The 20108-nt window shown below is 40.0% G+C and overlaps 1 long non-coding RNA gene across 1 annotated transcript; it reads left to right on the forward strand.

Moving 5' to 3' along the window:
* Positions 1-258: 258 nt before the first annotated feature.
* Positions 259-12595, forward strand: LOC114034270. The gene is made up of 2 exons (XR_003568080.1): positions 259-450; positions 9157-12595. It is a non-coding gene; the product is annotated as an uncharacterized LOC114034270 (long non-coding RNA).
* The last annotated feature ends 7513 nt before the right edge of the window (positions 12596-20108 follow it).

Below are 20108 nucleotides of genomic sequence, written 5' to 3' on the forward strand. Positions count from 1 at the left end.
AGACTCTGATAGACTTTGCTTTCCATTTTACCAAAGCTTCATCTAGCATCTGTGTATCCTTTGTTGGATTATACGTGTACAATAACTGGCAGTAGTTATTTCTCTCTGGAACTCACACTCCTGAGTAGGCCTGTATCCCACCATTTTACACAAATGGATTGATAATTCTAGAATTGATGCTTTAAATTGTTGGCTCTGTTGATTAGTAGTTGTTATCATTTTCATGTACTTAAAATGATTTCTATTCTTTTCTGTTTCCAGATTAATCTGAATAAGGTTGGAGAGTACTGGTGGAGTGCTATCCTGGAAGGAGAGGAGCAAATTGACATTGACAAAATAAACAAGGAACGTTCAATGGCGACAGTGGATGAAGAGGAACATGCCGTACTGGATAGACTGACCTTTGACTACCACCAAAAACTGCAGGGCAAACCCCAGAGCCATGAGCTGGTATGAGCTCAGATTGATGTTCCTATAGTATCTTTTGAAGAAATATAAGGAAACACTTTCCAAGCAACAGCTTACCTTCCCAGCAAATGCTGTAGGTTTTATTTCATGCAAATGAATAGATACAGTAGACGAACTAGGAAGAGAAGAAATAGGGAGGACATATAGAATTTAGGGAATTGCTTTGTGCAGTATTGGGAAGAATTGCTTTCTCATGTTCTTTTCTACTTTTAGGTATCAGGTACTACCTCAGAAAGCAGCTTCCAGGCAGTCATCACTGTAGCTAGTGGTGAGCAGTGCGCGCGCATGCGCATGTGTGTGTGCGCACCCACACACACACACACACTTTTTCTCCCTCTGTCTGTCTGTCTCTCTCCCTCTCCTTCTCTCCCCCTCTCCTTCCCTCCCTCCCTCTCTCTCTCTCCTTCCCTCCCTTCCTCCCTTCCTCCTTTTACCACTATATTATGTCCTTGTTTTGATGTGTTACAATTCACATTTTCTCTGGTGCCCTGGAGTCAAAAGGAAAACAAAATTATGCTGATGTCATCAGGACTAAGAATCTAACCACTGCAGATTAACATTGATAAAATAAACAGGGAATGTTTGGTTATGGTGGATGAAGAAGATTATGTTGTAGTGGATAGACTGGCCTTTGACAGTCAAAAAGCTACAGGGCAAACTCCAGAGCCATGAGCTAGTCCAAGCTCTGATGGAACCCAATGCTTTCACATTGGTCTTTTTGGCTAGTCCATTTTTTGATTGGTGAAACTTCCTCCACTGATGCAGATCAGCAGCACTTTAGAAATATGACGTGTAGCTTAGTGAAGAGGAGGCTCTGGGGTGTAATTACTTTAAACTAAGTAACAAAGATAGTTGTTAGCTTTAATGAAGTACATTGTTAACTTATTAGCCCTGGGCTAGCCAGAGAAGCCACTACATGAACTATGCTTCCCACTTCACTGATAGATCCACGTGACCAGTGAAGTCTGAGAGCGTAGGCAAGGTGTCATAGATCCCTCCTGCTATCAGCAGTTCAGGTGCAGGTCCAGTAAGTGGAAAGCTCAGAGTGGAGAGTATAGAGTCTCAAGTTTACTTTTAAACTCAAAGAATATGAATGTACCCATCTTTTTAGTGGGAGTTTTTTGGGGAAAAGGGGAGCAGTGGTGAAAGTGATATAAAGATGCCAGCCAAAAACAAGCATGAAACTGGTTAATATCTGCCCATTATAGAACCCAGTGTAAACAAACTACTAGTAGGAAAAATTGGCCAATTGAATGTTTAAATTCTTCCTTTCCATTTTTGTAATCTGAAGAGTGGGTAGTTAAGCAGAGAAGAAAAAACTTGCTTTTCTCAGAAATTATTTTTAACTTGGCATTGTCCCACATAAGCAGTTAGTACCATTTATTTGAACTTCAGTGTGACAGTGAAATGTAAAGTAAGCAGAACATTTAGACTTGTGTGGATGTGGTGGAATTGGGGGATGCCTGACATAACATATTTGTTCTTTATTGTTGATTTATCCATTTGTTTTTTTTTTATTATAGATAGGGCCAGTGCTGAGCACAGTGCCTGGTGCATAGAGCTTTACAAACAGTTATTGACCGACTGAGGAAGCATTTCTAATGTTCAGACCTCCAGATTTTTTTTAAAAAGCTACCTTACCTTGTGCCTGATTAATTAGACTCATATGGTTTCATAATGATATCCACCGCCAAGATCTCTACCCTTAGGGATACTCACAGTGATTGTCTAAGCTCTTCCCAGCCCTTCTTCACACACAAACTCAGAACTAATTTCATTAAAATATACTCTTTTTCTCCTTTTTCCCCCAAATTCATATATTACATAAGTCTCTATAGGTAACTGTCTTTTTCTTCGTATTAAGAATCAAATTCAAGACTTGCAGAACTGAATACTCAGTGAAATGTAGCCCACTGATGAGATTTTTAAGCATGCCTTATATCTCTTAAAAAAAAATGCATACAGTTCTGTATGTGTCCAACATAGGCTACTATACCTAGGACCTGAGAGTAGCCCAGATCATAGAACTTAATTTAGATGGCCTTTAGATTGTAAGGACCTTTTATTTCTAAAAGGACTTTTGCACATATTTGGACAGTTAGACTTAGTCCTACTTAGCTGCTTTTCTTAGGTTGGTTGCCTTTATCCATTGGCTATCCAAAATATAGAAGAGATTTGTTTGTAAACTTTTCTGTGGACCTAATTCGAGAATTCTTTTTTTCAGTCTGGTTAGTTTACATTCAATGGGATTAGAAAGCATTTGTTATTTGATTAAGATTTGTATTAAGGTTAAAATGGAGTACCTAAATGCCAGCTGCCAAAAGTAGGGCTTCACATGCCTGCTTGATGGATACCAAATGGGCAATCTAGCAAGTCTGCCAGCTTATCCAGATGTGAATCCATAAGAAACTGGGTTATTAAAAATAAAATTGAATCTTTGTCATAAAGAAACATTCCAAATTAATTTTTCCTTATTTTAATTATAGTTTGTCATTGATGCAGTTTGTAAGAGCAACAATCAGGTGCTTTATGGACTAGAGTTGCACAGTGCAAGGAAAATTTCATAAGCCAGTTTATAAACTTCATTGGAGTACTTAAAACAAATCAGATGTTTCCATCTAAAGAGGGGTACTTGATTACTGACTACGTCCACTCAATCTGATCTCTCCCATCCCCACTCTCTCTAGTACATTTCTTCTCTGCCTTTACCTCTCGCTCTCTGTCTCATTTCAGTTGTCCAGGCTTCCTAGAAGTATCTGGAATAACTCTGACCTTATTTTGAATCAAAGGCTCAGCCCTTCTTCATAAGGCCTTGCTTTCCAGGAACCTAAGCTGATTCTGGGAGAGTTTGATTTCTTCTCTACTTTCATGGCTTGTTTGTTCATTGCATTTATTAGTTGCCTACTAAGTGCCAGGAATAGGCTAGGTACTGGAGTTACAAAGGCAGAAGTACAAGTTATTGCCCTAATTTGGTCCTTGAAGAGCTTACCTTCTATTGTTTTGAAATTATCCATAAACAAAGGACTGCTCGTTTGGGGGCTAAAATGGTCCAACATAAAATGGGACTGTATCCTGCTCAGGAGAAACTGCTTACCTGTTCTTTCCACAAAAGTCTTTGAAGATGCTTCATGGGATTAACACACAAGGGTCAAATGATTCTGTGAGCAACTATCACCTTTTCCACCTCCAAAGGCCAATGTTATTTTGATTTGATTTCAGAAGAATCCAGTTTGACCTAGTTAATAATGTTAATAATGTGTTCATCTGTTCCAGAGTGAACCTAAGGGTCCAGGCCTTACCAAGAGTGAACCCAAATTTCCAGAGAGCACCAGATTTGGCTCAGTTTCCTTGAGATTCTACAGTCTAAGCACAAACCAGGCACAAACTTACTGCAAAATTAGAGCAGAATTAGTCTTCTAAAGTGGGAGAAGATAATGCCATTTGCCTCTCTCGAGTTCATTCTGTGTTAGATTATCTGATGATATCATATGGTACAAATGGAATACTTTCTATGCATTGTCTCTTTACCCAGTACGGTTTAGTTTCCACATTGTGTATGGGGATTTCTCAGCTATATTGAGGTTACTTGGATGCAGTATCAACTCTTTTCCTTATTGGTAAAGAGAACCAGTCAGGTTCTTGCTTGTTTCCCTCTGGTCTCATCAGGAAGTTCAGACTGTAAGGTTTAACTTAAGAAGACAGGAAGTTCTCTCCCTTCTTGTATAACTGAAAGGTGAATAAAATGAAGATGATTGAGTGATGGATAGTAAAATGAAGACCACAAGGATCTGGAGAGGACACTCTCCTGAAACAGCACAGACATAAAAACTAGGCCTGGAAAATAGTTTATCTCACTTTTTTGTGTTTTTAAGAGTCTGACATATTTTTCCCAGGTCCTTATTTACATCCAGGCTCCTAACAGTGATTGGAAATAATAATGCCATTTGCTGTATTTGAACCATTTTCTGATGAAACAGACATGTCCTCTATAGTGTGAGTTTGTATCATCATTTTGTTATATCTAATTACATTTTCACATATAAGGAGCTATGTGAGCGTATATAAGAAGACTGCTATCAAAGAATCATAAGTTATAGTTATTATTTTTAACCTACAAACTTCCTCTAGAATTATTATAACAATAGCTCACATTTATAGAGTACTCTAAAGGTTTACAAAGCACTTTCGTTGTAATGATCAAGAAATTACTGTATCTTTTATTTGTGAAGAAAAGAGTTTGGGCATTACTCTTTGTTGGAGATCACTTGCTTTGTAGAATTGGCAAAGTCATAGTTAAACCATGTGTTAGGATAAATAGATAATATGCTGGATCTGGGAATCAAGAAGACCTAGGTTGAAATTCTATTTTTTACACTTAGCTGTGTGACCATAGAAAAATTATTTAATTTCTCTGAGCCTCACTTTCTGAGCCTTCAGTTTCTACAGCACTGGGTTGTTAAATTCAAATGAGATCATGTATATAAAGCACTTTGAAACTTTTAAATGAATGCCAGTTATTGTCAGTAATACTAATATTTTCCATTTATGACAACTTCTAAGGCATTTCCTATAGTACAGACTTTTGGCAATCATATTTTAGGTAGCCATGGACTTCTGGAATATTCCCCAGTCAAGAACACATATAGGCTATCCTGAACCTAGCACACTGATTTGTATCCTAAAGAAGTTTTGGATATCTGACTGCTCTCTTAATTTTACCAGATTTGCAAATTATGCTTCTGGCATTCCAGGTAAATTGTGAGGGTTTTTTGGCCTTAAAGTTTTCTTTATCTGTAAAATGAGGATAAGAATGCTAGTACTGGTATTGGAGCTGAATTTATTGTTAAAAAACAAAACTTTATCGATTTTAAAGTGTTATATAAATGTGAGTTGTAATTGTTAAAATGGTAATTTTATGACAACATTCTTGTCATAATTTGAAATTCTGTATGATCACCTTGCATCTTCTTTTTTTGGATTGGTCATTTACTAGTTTTGGTCTAAGGAAAGTTACCTATCTCTAAGGCAATAGTATTCTATCTAGATTGCATTCAAATTCTAGTATTTCTTTGCCTCATACTTTATCTCTGGTATTTATAATTGCTATTAGTAAACATATATTAAATTTCTGCTGTGTACATTCTACCATGAACCAGAAAGTAGGCATTCACATGATCTCTATTTCTAAAAACAGATAAGGTAAATCAATCTCTCTCTCTCTCCCTCTCTCCTTCTCTCCCCCTTTCCCCTCTCTCTCCCTCCTCCATTTTGCCCTCCTCTCCCTGCCATGTAGATAGTTTGGGTGGGCACACTTACTAATTAGCTGACTAATCTGCACTCAATTCCCTTTTGGCTTACCCCTAGTGAAGCAAAATTAGCCTGACTGTTCTTGAATTTCTGACTTCGCACTAGGCCTAGAGCAGACTCTTATAGTATAATTACAGGTCCCTTACCTTTTCTAATTCTGCAAGTAAGCCAAGAATCCCCAGAAATTTCTTAGTGTGTAAGTTGGTATATACTATAGACAGCCTCTGTCTTTTAGTATTGGATCTTTTAACTCAGGGGTATCCCACTTGTCCATGGTTACCCCAAAGTATGATCATGAGTCCGGGCTCCAGGAGTAGCACCTAGAAGGTGTCATTGTGTTGTTATACTGCAAAAAGTAGCATTTGATGCTCTTGGAACAGAAATTGACTGGCAAGGCCATTAGGGTAAAATCGCTAGTGATAAAAAAGATCTGATGAAGATAGGAGAATAGTAGAAAAGAATACTAGGCTAGAATGGGGTGGGTAGTATTGAGGCAGCATAATCCCCAGGCAGAAGAGGATCCATTCAGTGAAAGTCATGTGTTGGGAAATCTCAGTGTTAGAATAAATGTATGGGTATTCATAGCATTTAAAAGGCAGAGAGAAATCATACATGAGTACACAGAGGTAGGAATTAGACTTCAATGGGTACTTCTTCCATCGAAGTGCACTAGGAAGAGTGAGGCTTCCTGAAGTGTGACTCTGCCAGAAAGACAGGAAGGTGCCTGAGGCAGATCAGAAGCAGACAAGCAAGGACCATTCTCCACAACACACAGGGAAACCTCTCTAGCATCTGTTACTGTGTAATTGATTTAATTTCTAAAATCTTACTTGGTAGACACTCGATTTTTTTTATTTTTATTTTTATTTTTATTTTTACAATTTTACTGATGCCATTTGTTTTTTATACCAGTTATTTTCTGATAACGCTGTTTCGGCATCCTCTTAGAACCCTCCTTCATGATGAAGAAAAACAATTAAGAAAAACCAGCCAGCACGGTTACTGACTTTATAGCATATGAAGTTCTGAAACCATGAATCCCCACTTCTCAGAGAGGAAGAAAGTGTTTCATTCTCTGTTCTCTGGGACCAAGATTGGTCACTGTATTTAAGCCGAGAGTAGCTGCCTTTTTGTGTTATTGGTTACCTGAATGTCTTTGTGTATCCGTGCTCCTGGTTCTGCTTTTTTTTGCTCTCTATCAGTTCATGCAAGTCTTCAGTGTTTTTCTCAATCCAACTCAATCCAGTAATATTCCATTACATTTATGTATCACAGCACTCTGCTACCACAAAAAAAAAAAAAAAGACTGCCATGAAAAAGCTCATTTTTTTAATAGCAGGAATTGCAAGTTAGGACCGAGACAGAATTATATGGTAAGGAGTTGCTTCTTATCTCTCTTTATAGCTTTATTACCTCTGTAGGTACTATTTATTTATAAAAATTCAGTATTGGAAATCCTAATATCTTGGCATCTGATTAGAGAAACATTTCCTCACAGGTGGGGAAGATTTTTAATAAAAGAAAAAACAAATGCTAAATTTATGTTTCTTCTTAATAGTGTCTGTTTGACTTCAGTCTATTTTCTAGACATCCTGCAGCATCAGTGCTGATGTCATCTGATACCAGATTATAGTTACCTTAGAAAAAAAAAGCTTTACAGAGAGTCACATAGGTTAGTTAGATACAAGAAGTTGAGAGTAACCGTCATTAATTCCTTAGAGATATTACTCCACAGCTAAGTATCCATAGTTTGCTTGTTTGATTTTTAAAAGCTGTAATCCTTTTGAGGGAATTTTCCAGCCCAAGGAAAAAGCTATATGTATCAGATATCTTAGAAAGTTGCTGTAGTTCTGAGTGTTTAGAGACATGAGTTTTATTCCTACTATATTGTCAGTCAGTTGGGAGGTCAGTAGTTTATCAAGTTATTTATGTTTAATCCTTCTGAAAACAAGACCTACAATTTCTCTGGCCTCATACAAGAGGAAGGTGACCCTCTTGTCTCTAGCCAGTCCCTGGATGTTACCCTTTTTCAGTTCATTCTAAGAAATTGAGAAATTGTTCCCTGGTACTAAAGGCCACATCCTTCATTTGGCATAGTTTCTCCTACAGAGTAGCCAGTCACTGTCATAGGACATCCAAAAGAATCTTTGAAGAAATGATTTAAGATGAAAAGGCCAGGGGCAGCTAGGTGGAGCAGTGGATAGAGCACCAGCCCTGAAGTCAGGAAGACCTGAGTTCAAATCCAGCCTCAGACCAAACAATTGACACTTACTAGCTGTGTGACCCTGGGCAAGTCACTTAACCCCAATTGCCTAAAAAAGAAGAAGAAGAAGAAGAAAAGGCCAGGTCAGATCAGTTGAGGCAAACTCCATCTTGAGTGGAGCAGCTGAATTGTGCATGGTCCTGGGGCTTTATCTACACAAATGTGCTCCTCCTCGTTTAAGGATGTCTCTGATTCCATTGATGCCAGTTCCCAAAGGGCCATACACTGGGAGGAACTAGCTTGCTGTGAAGTACAGCTCTCATGGAGAGTTCAGCGAGGTGATTTGGCTGGGTCAGAGGCAGGTAAAGCAGGAATCAGTTCTCTATTACTATAGTAAAGTGTTCTTAAAACATGGGGGAACTTTCTGGCATCTGTTACTAAGCAGCACATACTGAAAAAAATCTGTTTGGTTTGACTAGAGCAATTTGGTTCATTAAGGCTAGTTCTCCTTTGCTGTTTGCTTAATCATTGTATCCCATTTGTGGAAAAGTGGGAGCCATACTTTTTCCCAGGTAGGGGATAGGAATCAGGTAATCTGTGATTTCATTGTCATGGGGAACTCTCTTCATCTTCTCTCTAACTTGTAGTCTTAGAGAATTGTGCAGAGCACTGACAGGTTAGGACTTGAACCCAGGCCTTCTTGGCTTTGAGGCCAGATCTTAACCCACTTTGCCATGCTGCCCTCTTGCTTAGAGTTGTTCCTAAATTGATGTAGGTGAAAGACAGAGACATTAGTCTGAAATTGCCTCTGCTCTGTACCTCCTTTTGGATTTTGGACAGAGATGCCTGATGGTAGTGAAAAAATAAATCATTCCAAAGAGTATCTAATACTTCTGCTCTGTGGTGGCAAGATAGAAGGTATCAGCTGTTGAAAACATGTCTGCTTGCCCTGCTGTATGTGGTCCTATAAGCCCCTTATAAGTAACAGCAAGCCACTTTCACCAGGCTAGTTCCATGAGCCAACCACCCTCCTTTCTGGCCACTGACAAAAATTAATCAAAAGAAGCAAGAGGGAGTCATGCCTCTTGATTGGAAACCTGCTTTGGGAAAAAACAAACAAATGAAAAAACTTTTCAGTGACTTGCAGTGATGTTAATTTTTATATTTTTTGCTTGTAGAAAGTCCATGAGATGCTGAAGAAAGGATGGGATGCTGAAGGCTCCCCCTTCCGAGGCCAGAGATTCGACCCATCCATGTTCAACATCTCCCCAGGGGCTGTGCAGTTTTAATGACAAGAAGGAAAGAAAACCCACTCAAGTCAAGCTCTTGGATGTAGAGGATAAGGCAGAGAAAGGCCTTTTTGTGTGGGCTCTTTCCCTCCTGCTTTTCCTCCAAGGCTCCCATGCATGCCTGGTACTCATCTTGTCCACCCCTGTATCCATCTTTATTTGCAAGGGGTGTTTGGGTACCCCAACCTCCTGCCTCCTCCCTTCCTGTCTGTTTCAGGGAAGAAGGGGAGGGAGTAGAGGGAAGGTTAATGCATAGCAACTGCTACGGCTGATGCCAAGTTAGGATATTTGTTATGCATGAGGGAGATGTCCTGGCAAATGCAGGATTACATACTCCCGTCACCACGGTAACCAGCCGCTGCAAGCCGCATTTTCTTTCCTTCTGTGTTCTCTGCTTGCTGTTGTTTTGATGCGATTCTGCTCAGTTCTCTTTAGGGGGTGGGGAGGGAGGGTCGGGGGGGAAGGGAGTTGCTGTTGCTGGGTTTTTTCCTGGCAGTTGTTGGAGTGATTTGGAGTTGTGTGACTTACATGTGCTGATGAGAAGCAGCTCTGTGATGGCTGCTTCAGGCTGTACTGTTTCAGGAAGCCCCTTAGTTTGGCCTTTTGTTTAAAAATTCCACATTCAGTCTTGCTCATCAATTTGTCAAGTCCTATTTTTTCCTGCTTTTGGGTGCCTCCCAGGCACTAACAGTAGGAGATTGAAGCTGCCCCCACAGTGGCAGAAACCTGCCTAGTTGGGATTCTGGTGTCTTTATTTGTTGCTCTCTTGTTGAACAAGGCCCAGGTGTTGGAAGGAGGTGCAAGTTCTCCCAGCAAAGATCAGCTGCAGGTAGACATTTCTGTCTCAGGAAAGAGTGCAGGATAGAGCTGTCTAATCATGGCTTTCTCTGAGGCCAAGGAAGCTTAGGCCACTGCCTGTTTGTCCCAGTGTTGGCCATGCGTTCTATCCCACTGTTGTCTGAGTAATGGACTTCTAGCTGCCACTCTTCTTCTATGTTTATCCTCAAGTCTCTTTTCAGCCCCCATGATCCACAACTTATATTTTGTTTACATACATCTCCTGGATGAATGTAGAGCTCAGTGGGAGGCAGGACAGTCTCTGAGAACAGGGGAGATATTTCAGCATACAATGAATGATAGGTTTGCCCTCTGTTGAAAGGCACAGAGCAGTGGAAATCCTTAGATGATTAATGGGTAGCCTGCATAGGATATCATTGATGCCCTCAAGGGCCCCAGTGGAACCATTGCTGTCCCTGAAGAATAATTGCAAAAAGGGTAGGAATAAGGATGCTGACTCCCATGTGCTGAGCAGACAGAGGCAGAAATGTCAGGAACTTGGTACACTCAAAATCCTGCTCTGTATGAGCTGGATGCTTGGTTACATAAGAGAAAGAACCTTATTAATACCTAAAAAACAACTGTCTTGCTAATCTGTGCTATTGATGAGGATGGGACCTCCACTTTAAAAACTGCTTACAGGTGAGCGGGCCTGCTGACTGTTACTTCTGAAGTCTACAAACGAGTACTCTTTAGTTCTTTGCTTGTTCAGGGACACTTGTTTTTCAGTGTTCCTTAGAAACAGCACATGACTGTTAGCTTGAAAGATATAAACATAGCCCACTTTGATTAAATCTTTATCCCCATCCCATTTGACCACCACTCAGAAAGCAAAGCCTTCAGATTCACCTAGCATTGCATACCTAATTAACAGATAATCCAGGAACATAAATTATATCAATTTTTTTTCTGAGTTCCTAGAGAAATTTCTATTTGCTTCAGAACCCCACCCCAATTTATGGTCACCCAGAATTAATACCTACATGTTGTTATTGTGACCCTTTTCTGAGAGAATAATAGACTGATTTTTATGGGACAAGCAATTCCTTGTGCTTACCCACTCCTTACAGGAGTGGGTGGGTCCAGCAGCCAAGCAGTGATCTTACTGAGGCTGTCGTTTTGGAGTCAGCCGCTGACTTACAACTTATTTCCAGCCACACTGTTTCCCTGGAGTCCTTATAAGAAAGCTGTTCAACTCTCATCCCCAGGGAACTTTCCATAGGACATGTCACTTTTTTCTGCAGAAAAGACCAGGGTCATCCTCTTGAGTTAAATGGTGGATCTCTTCAGAATCAGAAGTGTTAAGGTGTCCAGGTGGTGTTGGGGGCAGCATCAGCTCATTCCAAACAATTAAAGACTCCTAAAAAGTCTAAGAGATATCTCGTCTTGGGGAAGTGATGGCAGACACCACCATGTTTTTGGGGGGTTAGTCACTAAAGCTATAGTTTTTATGAATCAGAATAGAACTGTCCTCTAGAAATACAGAGCAAAAAAAAATGAAAACTCATGCCTATTATGAGGGCCTTGTGCTTTGAAACTTGCTAAAATGCGAGGGTCTCTGCTCGTTTCTCTCTGAGTTCACATGAAAGGGAGTGAGGCTAGTATACCCTCATTCCAAAGTAGCATTTCACAGATGGAATGCTCTATGTTTAAAGATTCCTTTATTTTTAATTTTTAATGATGTTTGTATGCACCTCTTGAACCTTGTTTGTCCTTCTCTCTTGCTGTTTTTAGCATGTTTCTAATTTACAGTTTTGCCATCTCCTTGAGTACCCATGGTATAGGAGCTTTGCAGAAGGATATATGTGGTTTGGCTAAAGCAGGGACAATAGATAATCTGTCCATAAACTACTGGAAGATTTTTAAAAATGATTCACTTCTATTGTAAATGTTCTTCTACCTAGGGCATCATTTGATAGTGCCCTAATGTGGCTCAGGTCTTCTGTCTTTTGTTAGGAAGTATCAAATGATAGAAGCTCTACTAGCATGCCCCTATTAAAATAAATGAAACCACTTCACAAAAATAGGAACTTTAAGGGGTGTTTAATTACATTACAGAAGGACTCACTTTAAGATTCCTTTTAGTAGCAGGGTTCTCTGGTGCATGTTAAGTGACTAGACTTGGAAGACTTGGACTCAGACCCACCTTTCCAGGATATGCATTAATCACATCTATCTGTATTTTTAAACCTTCATCCTCTGCTCTGTAATGATGTGCTTTCTCTTCTTAAACGTCTGCCCAACCCTTTTGTGTCCATGTACCAGTCCAGCCCTCTAGAGTCAGTGCATTCTACCAGTTTTCTTTGTTTTAGAACTGGCAGCAGCAACTTGGCCATTAAGTTCAACCAAAAGAGATTCTGAGCAAAACAGGGCAACTCACTTCCCTTCTCCATGGGAGCCAAAGAGAGTAGGGCGTGCTACATCCTGAGGCCACTCTCCTTCACACACTCCACATTTCTGTGTTGGTTTGCAATAAATCTGTATTTAAGCAGTTTGGTGTCTGTGTGTGAGATTTGATGCTGAAAAAATTCCATCTATATTTGATGATTAATTGTGACAAATCATTTCAAGATCTCTGGGCCCAGATACATAGTAGCACTCTCATGTTACTTGTTTGGACTGCCAGACTCTGCACTGTGCTTGGAAGTCTAATCGGGTTTTGAAATAACTTTCCACATGAGAAGGAAATTGAAGCCTGCATCTTTATCCAGGTGCAAATAGATCATTAGTGCATTTTGGCAGATGATACCTGAATTATATATTAATCTCAACATCTGGATAATGCTAAGATGAGTACCTTGCAATAACCTGTCCTCTTAGAACCCTTTCATTGACGGGTCCCTCCCAGTTAAAAAGAAGTCAGGTGAGATTTCATCTCAAGTGCATGTCCTTGCCTCTGCATTTCTCTTGGGGAGTCCCATGAATGATAATAATACTAATATCCAGGAAGCAAACCTTTTCATTCCTGTTTATACTGTAGCCCCTCTAATTTAGTATTTTGCCATGTATTACCTTATAAATTACCTTATAAATAATGATCTTCAGCTGCTGAAAGTTGGTGCTATCATCTTTTGGTATACCACATCCCATACTCCAAAGATGGAGGTGGAAGTGGAATTCTAGGAAACAAGGAAATATTGTAACAGTTTGTGTGTTCAAAAATAGAATGGATTATCTTCAGAACAGTGGATATCTCCCCTCACTGGTTGTCTCTGAGCATAGGCTTGATGTAGGTATGTTGTAGAAGGAATTTTTATTCAGATAAGGATTGGACAAGGCGTCCTTTAAGGTTTCTTCCAACCCAGTGATCATATTCTCTGATAATGTAAATGATGAACGTCATGTACCATGGAGTCCTACAAACCCATTTAATGTGTACTTTAGACTATAGTGTTGAGCGTGGCCAGCATGATGTAGTTTTTTAAAAAAAAAACCCAAAAAACAAAAAACTTGGAAACAGAATACATAAATCCTGACTGTTAGAACTTTGTATCTTGTAGCCAATCACTGCATGGCCACAGAGCATAGTGCTTGGAACTGGAGTTGAGAAGACCCAGATTCAAATCTTACTTCAGATTTTTACTAGCTATGTGACCCTAAACTCCTTGAGTTTTGTTTCCTCATAAAATAGCACCTGCCTCACATATGATTGTGAGAATCATATGAGATAATGTATGTGAAACACTTTGTAAATTTTAAAGCATTATGTAAATTCAGGCTACTGTTATTAATTTCTGTGGTTCCTAATTTCCTTGTCTGTAAAATGAAGTGGTTGGACCGGGTGGCCCTTTAAGGTCCCTTCTAAAATTGTATGATCCTTTATTTAATTAGGTGAACTGTTAGTGCTCTGCTTCATTATGGATTTTGTTCTGTTTTAAGTCAGGCCTAACAATTCAGAACCACGTTGGAGCCACCCTGAGATAAACCCAAATGCTCCACAGTCTGTTCTTAGACTTCCAAGGCCATCGCTACAACTACATCTTCCAGTGGGCATGAGAAGAGAGGTTACCAGAAATCACGTATTCAGTATTGTGCTCTGAGATTTGAGGCAAGACTGGGTTTCTGATTACCAAAACAGGCCCTTCCTGCTCCAGATAGACATATGCATAGAAGACAGGCTTTAATTGCCTGGAGACTTCCAAATTTTACTTGGCTTCTGTTGCAGGATACTGCACAATTTCCTGAAGTTAGCAGTGTTTGGAAGGGTAGTCAGATTGGTTATGGGCAGGATTGTATTGATGATGTGAGCAGGGCAAGCAATACTGTTGTCTCTATATTCTCTCGCCTCCCCTCCCACCCCCAACCACTTTGATACAAATGAAAATTGATTAGGGTAAACATGAAAGGCAGCCTTGAGAGGGAAAAGAAACAGTACAAATGTATTGCATTGTGCATCTTGACCTAAGGGATGTATATAGAACAGGGAAGGGGCAGTCACCTAGGTGAAAAGGTTTGAGGTTAATTGTACATGTATGAACCTCTGTGCTGTTAATACCACCTGGTAGTCTTGTTAGATTAGCTCAATTGTAGGATTATAAATTTAGAACTAGGAGTCTCAGAGGTCATCCATCCCTTCATTTTCTAGATGAGCAACTAAGGCCCAGAGAGTTTAGGTGATTTGTCCAAGGCCACACAAGTATTAGTGGCTGAACTAACATTCAGAATGAATATTCAAACCCAGGTTCTCTGACTCCAAGTCTGATACTCTGTGCTGCACGTTATGGCCATAAATCATTTGTGGGCTGGAGGTGAAGTGAATGGTATCGAGGACAGGGTCTGATTTAGGCCTTTCTCATGTAATCTTAAGGATGCTTAAAGGTTCCTGCATAAGATAAAAAAAAGTAGGCAGAAATTAAAATAGCCCAGAAGGATACATTTCAAAGGTACAGATATTCCATTTTCTTTTAGAGTTTGCCTATAATGAATGATCAAAAAAGAAAAATCAAGAATCAAAATTTTAAGTGAAAACATGTCCAGGGAGGATCAGTTGATCTCTAAGGAACTGAACTGAACTTGCAGGATTGGGATACAAAGCTGCCATCCACCTTAAATCTGTTCCCTTGACCAGCTGGGAAGAATTGGCCCTAACAAGACCCCTGGATAATAAGAGCAGTTCACATTTGTTCATTGTGAAGGAAATACAGCTATAAACTCAGAATCCAGAAGCAAGTTAGACCTTGCTCTGGCACAGGCAACCTCTTTGCTCAAAAGATTTAACACAACCCCAAGGCTATTTCCAAAACAAGAAATGGCAGGAGAAAGGGAGCTCAAGCTGAGAAATTAGATGGAAATCCTAATGGAACCTAGTAGTAGACATATTTTCCACTGTCAAAATTTTTGCAATGCAAAAGTGGCTTTTGAGGCCCGAGGGTAAAGAAGTGGGTGTGGAGCTGTGGGCCTTGATGGGGGGGTGCTAGATCTAAAGTTAGGTGATGTGGGTTTCAATCCTGCCTCAGATGCTTAATAGCTGTGTGACTCTAGACAAGTCACTTAACTTTTTTGCACTGTAGTTTCCTCATCTCAGAAATTAGGGTGGTAATATGTGATACCTACTTCGGGTTGTAGAGATGAAATGAAATTAATGTTTGAGGCACTTTGTAAACCTTTGAAGTGCTAAGATACATGAGCTATTATCACTTCTCTCTGGATTGTGGTGAAGATGGAGAATTGGCTTAAAATTCTGGCCCAGCAGAACTTCATTAGTCAGATTCCGCTAATTCAGAATGTGATAATTCAAAAATGGACTGGACTAGTTTACCTTTTCTCTTTATAAGATTAGAAAATTTGTGAAGCGAATGATGTAAATAAAATTGCAGGAGCTATATTTAACAAACTAAATGAATTTGATGCCTCCAAGGATTTTTGAAGCATATGTTAAAGTTGACTAGTTATAGATCGTTCTTATCCATCAAAGTAGGGCCATTTGTGCCTCTGTCAACACTGAAGCCACTTTATGTATTTGAAAGAAATAAAATGATTTTTTAAAAATAACAAGCCTTTCATTTATTCAGTCTAGTCTCTCTTTCCTCAGTCTAAATTAAGAGCTAAATGAGTTGGGGTTTTTTTTTTTATCATATATGTACTTTCTTACATTCTTTGAGGCTTTTTGGAATTGGACTACAATTACAAGTCTATAAACCAATATGCTGTATTGGATTTAGTGCTATAGTTCTACACAACAGCCTGTGCTTAGAGAAAGTAGACTTTTTGGGATTCACTTTTGCTGTGATACTTAAATAGCAATAAGAGAGCCACCAAAGATTTTTGAGTAGTGACTAGATTAGTTCATAAGTAAGTTAAGGCAATAGTAAGGCAATAATTGAAGGATATTTGGAGACAAAAGAATGAAGATGGAATGATCAGTTAGGATTCTATTGTTTCATGTATATATGCACATATACTTGGATAGACATTGAAAATTGTCGATGAACCAGGCCAAGAATTGAGTAGAAAGAGAACAAGCTGGGTTACTTCTGGGAAATGGAAAAGTCCATGACCTCAAGCTTTTTCCTGAAACAGAGTCCATTTTTAAAATGCAATATTCTTCTGATGGGGATGTATGGCTATGAGTCCTGAAATAACATAGTTTCTGAAGAACAAAAGTCGAGGATCAGCCCAAGGGCAATGAAGAAATACGTGATAGGTGGGAGCAGATTGCCACACAAGGGAAGCGACATCAAGAGTATCAAAGAGGGCAGCTAGGTGGCGCAGTGGATAGAGCACTGGCCCTGAAGTCAGGAGGACCTGAATTCAGATCTGGCCTCAGACCAAACACTTGTCACTTACTAGTTGTGTGACCCTGGGCAAGTCACTTAACCCCAATTGCCTAAAAATGAAGGAAAAAAAAAAATATCAAAGAAATATATGAGCATCTGTGTGACCTTAGAAGGGTTCTTGCAGAAGAAATGAGGGATTACCTAATTTCCTCCAGGCTACAATTTCCTCATCTATGAAATGGTTTGGATTTGATGCCCCTTCCAAATCTAGAGCTATGACCTATATATGTATAAAAAAAGATGGACAAGTCACACAGTGAGAATAAAGAACAACCAATAGCCCATGTGTTCCATTGGTATCCTTGCAATGTCAAGGTGTCCAGCACATTGAGTAGAATGCGTGTGGTGAACATAAGGGAAGACATGGCCAAGAGCTACATAGGGTGGGTAGAGGTCGATGAACTTTGATTTGCATTGTTGGCAAGAATATCCCAGTCCATAGACGTGGTAGCCAATGTTTTTAGGCTCTGTTGCTGGGGAGGCTGTGGCTGGTGGATCTCTTGAGTTTGGGAGTTCTGGGTTGAGTAGCTAAAACTGCGTAGGTGTCTGCATTCAGTCTGGCACCAATATTGTGACCCCCTAGTAAAGTGGGGCAGGGTAGACAGCTAGGCTACCAAAGGAGAGGAGAACTGACCCAGGTCAGAAATGAAGCAGATCAAAGTCTTTGTACCTATCAGCAGTAGAATTGCTTCCATGAGTGCTCCACATCCAACCTCGTGGAGATTGGAGTAGGCATTGGAGATTCAAAGGCAAAAACAAAGTGGCCCCTGCCCTCAAGAGTGCATTCTGCTGAATATAATTTTTTTTTTTTAAAGATGGGAGATTGGGTAAATGATGTTACCACTGAGAATGAAGTTACAAGAGTAGAAAGTTTAGGGTTATTAAGTTCCGTTTGGGCCATGTGGAAGTAGCAGTGTATTGATAATCCTGTAGGCCTGCAAAAATGTAGGGCAGGAGGTCATAGCTAAAGGCTTATGGGTTGCAGATACTGTATAAAGCTTTTGGTCATAAATTTCCTTTCTAAGACTGAGCCCCAGATATTCAGCTTTCAAGGAATGATAGAAAAAATAGAAAAATCTGCCTTGGAGCCTTCCCCTTTTAGATGGGTAAGAATTTAGATAGTTTAACTAAATCCAATGCATTTACTCCTCTCTGGATTTTGTTAAAATGCCCACCTGCTGGTGTCACAAGAGTATTCCACAGATAGTCATATATTATAAAGACTATATTATATATATTATCTATATTATAAAGTGCTTTGAGGTTCTTGTAAAAAAGTCATTTAAATATGTTATGTATTCCCTATCAGTTTAGCTTCTGTTACTTAACTTTGTGGCATGTCTAAAACCTGCCCCAGCCCTGTTGGTTGTATTAGTTTCCATTAAGGGGCAGGTTCGTACTTAGTACAGGACCACATACGTTCCAGTAGTCCTCTCCACCCCCAGCTTAGGAGAGAAATTAACTTCACACCTCAGTGCTGAAATTAACTGAGCTCCTGCACCCATTGTTCTGCTCCACCTACGCACTGCATACCCAGCCCAGTCACAGTCACCAGGATGCATGGAAACGTGAGCCCCCATCCTCTTCCATGGCCACTCGGTTTACATCAAACATTCCTGGGGAGGCCTAAGAGCAGAATGTGCCCTTTGAAGGATGACACAGCTTGAAAGCAATGTCCTCAGCAGCAGCAGCAGCAGTGGAAAGAGCCCAGCTCCAAGCCTGTAGCAGATCCTTAAAGCAAAAGCATTCCACCCTCTCTCCTTTACAGATGAGGAGACTGAATCTCGGAAAAGAGAAGCAACTTGCCCTAACCCAAGTGACAAATTCTGTTTCCCTAGGACAGCCCTTCAAATATTTGAGGACAACTAACATATCCTTCCAGAAACTGCCATTGTGTAGGCTCGAGTCACCCTGGCGTGGCATGGTTTCCAGTTTCTTCACCATCATGGCTGATTCCTCTGGACGTGCTCCAATTTGTCAATGTCCCTTCTAAAATATGGTTTGTTAGGACCTGCTAGAGGTCTGCTGGCATAAGCTTTGAGAATCTATGACTATCATCATGCCACAATGAAGCATCATTGATATAGGACCTTTGTAGAGATTTCTCACCACTGTAATTGAGAGATGAGCTGTCCCCCACCCCAGTGGCTGCTGTCAGAATCCATCCACTTGCCCCCACCTCCCTGAAATCAGAGACAAACTGTTACAAGGAGATGTCCAAGACAGACTTATTTTGAACATGTAACTCAACATGTCCAAAAACAAGACTCATTTTCTTTTCTCCCAAACCTACTTCTTTTCCAAACTTTTTTATTTCTACACTAGTCACCCCAGTTGACAAACTCATTCTCCCTTACCCTCCATATTTAATCAGTTCCTAAGTCTTGTCAATTCTACTTCTATATCTTCTGCTTGTGTCTCCTTCGAATCCACACAATCACCGTCCCAGTTCTAGCCTTCATTATTTATTTTCCAGATTATTACAATAACCTTTGTATTGGTTTTCTTGCCTGAAGTCTTAACCTTCTCTAACCCATCCTCCACACAGCTGCCAAAGTGATTTTCCTAAAGCATAATGTCTGACGATGTCATTCCTCACCTCATTAAATTCCAATGGCTCCCTGTTACCTCTAGGGTCAGTCAGTCAAGTAGCATTTATTAAGTCCCTACTATGTGCCAGGCACTGTGCTAAGTGCTGGAGATACAAGGAAAGGAAAAAAAACAACAACAAAAAAACCATGGTCCCTTCCCTCAAGGAACTCACAGTCTAATGGGAGAGACAACATGTAAACAACTATATATAAGCAAGTTATATATAATATATATGTATATTATATACATACATACACGCATACATACACTGAGAATAAATTGAGGGTAATCTCAGAGAGAAGGCACTAATTAAGGAGGATTGGGAAAGGGTTTTTGCAGAAGGTAGGACTTTAGCTGAGACTTGAAGGAAGCCAGGAAAGCCAGGAAGAGAAAGAGATAAGCAAGGAGAGAGATCCTGGCATGGAAAAAAGCCAGTGAAAACACTTGGAGTTAGGAGACAGTGTCATGTTTGAGGAATAGCAAGGAGGCCAAAGTCACTGGATTTCAGAGTATATGGAAGGTAGGAAGGAGCCAGGTTATAAAGGGCTTTCAAAAGCCAGACACCTTTCCTTCAGCAGGTGGCTCATGTGCCACTGGACTCATGAGGCCTTTCCTGATTCCTGTAGCTGCTAGTGC

Source organism: Vombatus ursinus, unplaced genomic scaffold (genome assembly GCF_900497805.2).
Source record: "Vombatus ursinus unplaced genomic scaffold, bare-nosed wombat genome assembly UNPS02008954.1, whole genome shotgun sequence".
NCBI classification, from domain to species: Eukaryota; Metazoa; Chordata; class Mammalia; order Diprotodontia; family Vombatidae; genus Vombatus; species Vombatus ursinus.